This window comes from Rhinoderma darwinii, chromosome 4 (assembly GCF_050947455.1).
Source record: "Rhinoderma darwinii isolate aRhiDar2 chromosome 4, aRhiDar2.hap1, whole genome shotgun sequence".
Taxonomy (NCBI): domain Eukaryota; kingdom Metazoa; phylum Chordata; class Amphibia; order Anura; family Rhinodermatidae; genus Rhinoderma; species Rhinoderma darwinii.
This window is the reverse complement of record NC_134690.1, coordinates 88,962,536-88,971,674: the sequence shown is the minus strand read 5'-3', so window position 1 is coordinate 88,971,674 and position 9,139 is coordinate 88,962,536. Positions and strand designations below refer to the sequence as shown.

General features: G+C 44.0%; 1 long non-coding RNA gene across 2 annotated transcripts; it reads right to left on the bottom strand.

Annotated features, from left to right (window-relative positions):
• Window positions 1-1,906: 1,906 nt before the first annotated feature.
• On the bottom strand, window positions 1,907-5,190 carry LOC142760778 (uncharacterized). Of its 2 annotated transcripts, XR_012883396.1 has the most exons (4): window positions 5,077-5,190; window positions 3,516-3,582; window positions 3,253-3,317; window positions 1,907-2,720 (listed from the first exon to the last, which is right to left on the bottom strand). It is a non-coding gene; the product is annotated as an uncharacterized LOC142760778 (long non-coding RNA). The 2 variants fall into 2 exon arrangements; XR_012883397.1 differs by lacking the exon at window positions 1,907-2,720 and having other exon boundaries at window positions 3,200-3,317.
• Window positions 5,191-9,139: the final 3,949 nt, after the last annotated feature.

The following is a 9,139-nucleotide window of genomic DNA, read 5'->3' as shown; positions in this document are numbered from 1 at the left end:
GCTGCTGCTGAGGATGTTAGACCCGGCTCCTTGAACACCGCATGAAAAGTCTGTAGGAATAGGGATAAGTCCGAAATTTATGGCCCCTGACGTTCCAAGATAGGGTTCGCCCATGCGAGGGACTTGCTAGCGAGGAGGGAAATAATGAACGCTATCTTGGCCTCATCAGAGGAGAAGAGGTGAGCACACAGTCTAAAATGCATGGTACATTGATCGATGAACCCTCTCAGGCTCTAGGATCACTGTCATAGCGAGGAGGAAGAGACAGTGCAACTGTGGATCCGGAACAGACAGGAGAAGTAACGGGCAGTGGAACGGCAGCAGTCTCTCGGGAAGGAACAGGGAGTTGATCCAGTCGGGTGATGATAGAGTTTACAGCCACGAGGAGTTGATCCTGGCGTGCATGTAGGTCACACATATCCGTCCGTATGACCTGAACTGTGGTCTTAGGCTGGCCAGCGGGTTCCATGGCCTGAGCGTACTGTCACGATCTAGGGTACAGGATGTAGCCATCTTTAGCTTGACTTTTAACGCATTAAATACACAGTGGAAAGATCCCTTATCTTGACTTTTTCAATGACTTTTCAATGGTTATTGTTGTGTGATATCACGCTGCAGCAAGTTATCAGAGTCAAATTAAAGATGGCTACATCCCTATGTGGACCCACTAGGCCGCTCCGCCGTAGCAGGCTCCGGCGCAGATAGAGCTAGGTGTGGCAGGTTGCGCCAGTCGAGACGGATGGCACCAGGGATGGCAGATGACACACAGTTGTGGTGATATAGCAGGCCGTATCACACGACTCAGATACAAGGCAGGCACAGTTAGGAGACAGCACGAGATACAAGAGATAGGATGCAGGGAACGGGAACACTGGAAGCAAGCAGGAAAACCCTAAGTGACCACTTGCAATACAAACATGGGAAAAGTACAAACAACTTTCAAGCAAGGAGTGGGAGGGTAGAGCCCTTTTTATAATCCAGGGTGCACTGGGGTAGGATAGAAAACTTTTAGGAAGTGCGTGCGCTGCCCCTTTAAGCTACTCCTCGCACACTCCAGGAAGGGAAGGTCGCGCCAGCCGTGGTCTCTGGGGAGGAGGACTTCGGCATGTGGCCAGGTAGTAGCGGTCGCGGCCATTTGCAGAGGGTGAGCAGCAGCGGTCCGTAGCCATAACACTGAGCTTTTTTTTGGTGCTTTATATATAAACTGAGCTTATTTCTATCCCCGTCTCTATGCTATACGTATCTATGCTTGAATCTGATATTGTATATGTACACTAAACTATTGTATTTAGGATTTGTCTTCAATAGCCGGATAATTCCCGCTTCTAGGGCCAGCCGTGGCCACCTGCACCCCACTGTCCCCCTACCCAGGTAGCCAATGATCACCCTGACCAATCTTCATGACCCCCTGACCACACTGTCCAACAAATTTACAGCAAACAGAAGAAAATACGGGCCAGCAATCCTCATCACAATGTGATGACTTTATTAGAAAAACATTTTATAAACCACACGGCATGTTGACTTGATGATACAAGACCGCTTACGCGCTTCGAAAGCCAACTACGTTCTCTGCAAATGTACGCCATCGCCTCCAAACAGTCAATTACATCCCAAGTCCAGTTCATTGTGTCTCATGGACTCCCTATCCGTGGCGATATCCGGGTCCCTTCCACTGCTTCTCGCTTCAGACCTGTAAGCACAAAAACATTCTGCAAGTATCCATTGTCACCTGTACCTGCAGATTCTGCTTTAATGATGCAACTCACTCAACTCCTTGTCTATTGCATCGTTTACTGATGCCTCTTTTAGATGCAACAGATGTATTTTTTTATACTTACCAGCCTGGTTCACAGGCACCATCCCTTTTTATTGTTACATGATCAATAAGGGTTTCCTGGTCCACCACCATAACACTGCAATACTATACAAAATCTCTTCACTCAATCCCTAATAACCTCCTCTGCCTCTTTTCCCTCTGACAGCTACCCAACCCCTTAAGCTGCAACGGCTTCCATAGACATCTCAAAAACTAGACAAGCATTTCCCCACTTATCGTTCCCAACATTTCCTGGGACAAGTGTGTGTAGGTAGAAATCAAGAAACATGTTTCCTGGCCCCAAATTTTACCCCCTCTTTCCAGTAAAGGATTGGCTTTCGGTATCACGCCTCCTCGCTTTTACCTTTTTACTTTATCCTGCTTAAACATTTTTTTTCAGCACCTTAATTGTCTTGCCCATCAGCCCTTCTATCCCCAACATCAGACCACTCATAATCATCTGACAGATCAGAATCAGACTCAACCAGCTACTGTTGCCTTCTTCTGCTTCTCTTTACATCCAGATGCGCTGCTCCTGTAATTCCAAACATTGTGCCAGTACTCCATGTTATAAACATTTTGGAAACCCCCAAGATGTCCCTCTCCCATGTTGAGATTATGAGGCCCTCCTGGGATAATGTTGCCCTCACCGACCCAGGAACCCTGCACAAGCACCCTGGCACTTGGGCCATCATCGTGCCATGTTCCCTCAAATTTTTGCTAGAATGATACCATTGAGGATACCTTGGCTTGCTTCCTTGATGCCAGGATAATTTTTACTTCCAGCTATCGGCTCGAAACAATCCAGTATACCCCAAGTCCAGGTTCTTGTGCTACATGACTTGTGGGGGCTCTATACGTGGCAATATCCTGGCACCTTCCATTGCTTTCCGCTTGAGTGCTGTAAATATAAAAACATTCTGCCAGTGTCCATTATCACCTATGCCTGCAGATCATGACTGTGTAATGCAACTCACTTAAGTCCTTTTCTATTGCATCGTAGTGGTACGGCCGCCTCCAGTTTCACACCAAAATATTAGGCCTAATTTAGGCCTATTCAACTTCCAGCCTGTGGCACCGTGAAATAGATGTCATTGACGGGCCCCCTAGTTACTACTCTCCCTTCCTGAAGCCATTGTAGATACTTTAACCAGGCCTTGACACATCGCAAATGTTCTTGGCAGACCAAAGCTGTCTAAAATTCCACTACACTACCCTAAGTCCCCTCATCCAATTACCTTACACCTACGTTCAGTCCCAATGTGGCCAGCATTTTGGACAAAGATACCCCTAACTTACATTATGCCTATTCCTACCAACTATACAAAGTTCCCCACTGCTATGCCTTTCTTGGCATTTTGCCCGCTCATCACTTTTTTCAATGTACAGAGCTACTGGTGGGTACTGTATATAGTAACTAATGATGGACATACCGCATATAGATGAAATATTACTTCAGAGAGTCCCCCTAGCAGCAGGCAGCCGATCATAAGTATTTCTGGAACAAAAAGTATAAACTGTGAAGATATTATGACGTGCACTTAGTATGGTTCATCATATCAACAAATATATGATCTGCCTATTGACAACCTTTGAGAATTTGTTCCCACAGTCTTGTCATGTGTCTCTATAGGAACATTCTGGATGACATCAGATTATAGAATTTCTATAGGTTGTTATTTGCTATAATACTTACATATATACAGTGGATCTTCTAGCATGTCGGCTGTCACTAGTGCCACATATTCAGATGTTATAAATGTCTGTAAAATACATAATGGGTTTAATGCACAAACATAAAATAGCCCCATATCTGTAATGAATAGTAATATATTTACTTTCACACATTTCATTTTCTATCACAGGACGAGTCCAATGCCCCTCTGCCACATAAATAACACCAGCAGTATAATGGCATATGATAGTTGGAGGACACTGGTATAGATTTTGTATCAGGGACCAGGAGCTTATCATTATTCTTGTATTAAATCTTATCCTTAATGGAAAACTTCTAATTTGTCTTTTGTGGAGTCTTTTGGACTGGAGTAGAGAGTGTAGAGAGTAGAGAGTCCGTGTGCCGTCCGTTTTTTTGACGGGCCCATAGACTTCAATGGGCCCCACGGTCACTGAACGATGGACAAAACTAAGACATGCACTACTTTTGACGGAACAGACAAACGAAACCGTCAAAACAACTGAAATGTGCATGGCCCCATAGAAATGAATGCGTCAGGGTGCTATCAGTTAAAAAAATGGATAGCACCCTGAAGAAAATAACTGAAGTGGGCATGAGGCCTTAGGCCTCATGCCCACTTCAGTTAAAAGCCTTTTATGCCCACTTCAGTAATTTATTCAGGGTGCTATCTGTTTTTTTAACTGATAGCACCCTGACACATTCATTTCTATGGGGCCAGGCACACTTCAGTTGTTTTGACGGTTCTGTTTGTCCATTCTGCTAAAATAAGTGCTTGTCCTACTTTTGTCTATCGTTCAGTGACCGTGGGGCCCATTGAAGTCTATGTGTCCGTCCAAAAAACCGGACGGCACACGGACCACATCCGTGTGCCGCCCGTTTTTCACGGATCCGTTGCTAAGCAACGGCAGTGCGTGCCAAAGTTCCCTGCATTCAACACACAAGATGGATTTTAACAGACCGTTTAAAACGGAAGACAAACTGAAGCACAGCATCCATTTAAAATGGAACAACGGAACAGATGCGGAGTGACAACGGAAACCACACGGATGTAACAACAGCACACGGATCCGTTTTAGACGGACATGAAAATTGTGAAGGATGTGTGCATGAGGCATATGGCTGAAAATAACAAATAGTCCCTACTAACTTTTAAAATTCCCTGTGGCTCCTGCGCTGGTGGTTCTGTTGTCCTTAGTTACTAGGCCACAGCGGTCATGTCCGTGTGGATGGCATGTCACGTGGCAGCTATTGTGTCACATCCAGGGCCGGCCTTAGGTTTAATGGTGACATGTGCAGTATCTGTGACGTCCTCCCCTTTATGATGCACCATGTAGTGTCCAAATACTTTAATCATACAGTGCCCAAATAACATCACCTAGTCAATAAATTAGGGATTGTATCTTTCTGTTTTTTTATATTATAGGTTTGGGCCCTAAATGTCGGATCGGGAGTGCAAGTTGAGGGTGCTCAGGCCATCTATGGTGGTAGTGCCCTCTGCAGTATTGACCAGTAATGCGCCCTGTGCGATCGTGTAGAGATGCAGTTAATAAAATACACTGACCTTGGACTCTCCTACTGAATACATACGGCTGTATGTAGAACGTTATGTGAGGTGAGGTGGAGGGCTCTGCTTAATCTTTGATCTGGCCTCCTGGGACGTGTGGTTATCATTAACTCTTATGAGGAATTAATTCTAGGAGAAAGAAAGACAATGTATTAGGACGCATCTCAATCAATGGCAATATTTTCATCTAGAACAGAGTCCAGTCCCCAACCAGTGTTAGATTACCAAAGGGGTAAATAGGGTGACTGCCTGGGGTCCAGGGCTTTGGGGTGGCCCACAGCTCCAGGGCTCCATACGCCCCTGAAATTGGACAAACAATAACGGCACAGGGAGCCATTGGGTTCCTGCTCTGCCGTATGATTTCATAGGCCATGGCCTAGTTCAGGCCTGTAGCCAATGAGGCACCGGGAGTATACTAATGATGTCAGCGGCCCAGCAGGATGTCGTCACTGAATCACGCTGTCTGCGCCAGGCCGCTGATTTTGCAGTAAGCGGAATATCTGACCCGGTTGGTCGTCTATTAGGTGAGTATAATTTTTTATTTTATAGGCGCAAAGTGGGCACTATTAATATAGGGAATAAAAGGACTCAGCGGGGGCTTAAAAAAGGGGGCTTCATTACTGTGGGGCCATACAAAAGGGTCATTCTGACCCAGGACATACATAAAGTGTCATTCTAACTGTGGAGGGTATTGGTGGATACTGCACATAGTAACTAATAATAGACGCACCTTGCATAGATGAAATATTGCTTCGGAGAGTCCCCTGGCAGCAGGCAGCCGATCTTAAAGAGGCTCTGTCACCAGATTTTGCAACCCCTATCTGCTATTGCAGCAGATAGGCGCTGCAATGTAGATTACAGTAACGTTTTTATTTTTAAAAAACGAGCATTTTTGGCCAAGTTATGACCATTTTCGTATTTATGCAAATGAGGCTTGCAAAAGTACAACTGGGCGTGTTGAAAAGTAAAAGTACAACTGGGCGTGTATTATGTGCGTACATCGGGGCGTGTTTACTACTTTTACTAGCTGGGCGTTGTGTATAGAAGTGTCATCCACTTCTCTTCACAACGCCCAGCTTCTGGCAGTGCAGCACTGTGACGTCACTCACAGGTCCTGCATCGTGTCGGCACCAGAGGCTACAGATGATTCTGCAGCAGCATCGGCGTTTGCAGGTAAGTCGATGTAGCTACTTACCTGCAAATGCTGATGCTGCTGCAGAATCAACTGTAGCCTCTGGTGCCGACACGATGCAGGACCTGTGAGTGACGTCACAGTGCTGCACTGCCAGAAGCTGGGCGTTGTGAAGAGAAGTGGATGACACTTCTATACACAACGCCCAGCTAGTAATAGTAGTAAACACGCCCCGATGTACGCACATAATACACGCCCAGTTGTACTTTTACTTTTCAACACGCCCAGTTGTACTTTTGCAAGCCTCATTTGCATAAATACGAAAATGGTCATAACTTGGCCAAAAATGCTCGTTTTTAAAAAATAAAAACGTTACTGTAATCTACATTGCAGCGCCGATCTGCTGCAATAGCAGATAGGGGTTGCAAAATCTGGTGACAGAGCCTCTTTAAGGTGTTCTGGAAAAATCAATAATTGTGTCGTTTTATTTCTCCAGACTGACGTGTGTTCAGTATCGATCACCCAGCAATGAAGGAAATATACATTGGGGCTCATGTACACAGCAATTTCATGTGGACGGACCTGTATGTGGCGCACAGACTGCAGTACCGGTAATGTAGAAACTGTGTGCGCTGTGTACTGCCTCCATAGTCCAACAATGTATTAGGAAATTACATAAATAACAAGTCCCTTATATATTACTAATATCATAATATCTTTTTTATGTAGCATGTCTATAATAATAATAATATAGAGCAGCAGCAAAATTCACAGCGTTTACTTTTGCTACATGTGTATGAGTTTTTGAAACTGTAACTATTTACCTGTAACACCTTTGAATTTTGCCGCGCAGCAAATCTGCAGCGTGTGAATTCAGCTTTATGGCGTAGAATATAGTACTCAAATAATGCAATCATACAGTGCCCAAATAACACCGCCAGACAGATATTGTCTGCCACACTGTAATGTAATCCATTATCAAGGAAATGTATCTGCACCCTGAGCAGTGCCCTTTCCTTTTTTTTACATGAAGAGTGGGATTGAGTATTCAAGCAATGGGTGCCCCAGAGATCAAGACCAGTGGCGCCCCATTCAGTAGTGACAGGTGATGCACCCAGTGTAACCGCACAGGTCGCACACCCCTAAGACCGGGCCTGGTTTAACAACATTGGGGAATTAGTTCCCACAATCTTGTCATGTGTCTCTATAGGAACATTCTGGATGACATCAGATTATAGAATTTCTATAGGTTGTTATTTGCTATAATACTTACATATATACAGTATATATCCTAGCATGTCGGCTGTCACTGGTGCCACATAATCAGATGTTATAAATGTCTGTAAAATACATAATGGAATAAACATAAAATAAGCCCATATCTAGAATGAATAATAATATATTTACTTTCACACATTTCATTTTCTATCACAGGACGAGTTAGACATTGAACACATTTTGTAATGTTAGTGTAAACCCAGAGAACACAACTATAGGGGTGAAGAGGTTGCAGTCACACCCAGGCCCTGGTGTCCATGAGTTGTGTAGAGATACAAGAAATATTTGGCACTTACCTTGGACTCTCCTACTTTATATGCTTGGCATTAGTTGGGTGCTCTCCTTATTCTTTGAGCAGCCCTCCTACACCTGGACCTGAGACCATGATAGAGCGCTTCATTGTGCCGTTCCTCTTTTATTACTCCTGGAAATGTAAGACTAAATTTACAACTGCGTGCTGCTATTTCCTTTTGTCCATGGCCATGGTCTGATACTATACAATCAGTGCTGATGGTTTAAGAATGTTTAGGGACATGGCCTATAATTGTTGGATGGGAAAAATGCATAAAAAAACCTGTTATACTTTGTGCCAAAATGCACGGTGAAGCATGGTCATTTTATGTATCTTGCCTTAATTTTCACAAAAAATAGAAATGAACCGTAATGGGTGAACGTTGCTTAAGGAGTTTTTTAAGTGACAGATACTGATGTAGGTGATAACTTATCAGCCTTAAAATTCCTTGTATTATATGTTTCAATAAAATATAGTCAACCAAGGCCGGACATACATACAGATAGACGATGCGGCTTCTATGGGCTTGGTTGGTCTTATCCTCTTTGCAGCTGGGTGGTGACAGCCTGCGCAGGACTCCTCTCTCCAGAGGAACTACATTGTTAGCAGGCAAGGCGGTGGAGAATTGGCCCAAAGGTCATGGGAAGAAAATGGAGAGGCAAACAAAACTCACACCCGTCTGTCCTCAGTAGCTAAATTGGCGCATCATAATGGGGGGCCCAGTTTGATCTTTGCTATGAGGACCCCTATCTTCTATGTATGGCTCTGTATCCATGAGTCAGATTATGTGACTGTTTGGTGAACTTTTTGGTGTCAAAAGACTAAGAGTATTCATGATAACTATGACTTTCTCCAAGTGTCGTGACTTTCTATGTGACATGAAGGAATGGGGTCACTCATACACAATAGTGCCGTCTATTTTCTGACCAGATAATTTGTGATGTGTGTGAGTAATATGCAGGAAAGGTGAATGAAAGGAAAGATAAATCAATACCCCAGCGCTGTATTCAGGACTCTGCCCGGCAACAACAGATCTGGGACAAATTGAGGGATCTGTTCAGAATAAAATACAAAACCTCTGATGACAGGATAGATACAAGTGTAGTTGTCATGTCACAAGAAGTTACACTTATAAACTTATACATTAAACGTTTACACTTTTTAACATTGGAGTCTATGGGCGACAAATGAGCAACATATGACATCTATCTATAAAAAAAATGTAACATGGGAATATATGTGTGACGGAGGCTGATGGGTGGCATCTATCGGAGGTATATTCCAGTTAACATCTCGCGCCATACATCTCAGGATATGTCAGGTTTAGGGATAAGTTAAGAAAAGACACATCTGTATAA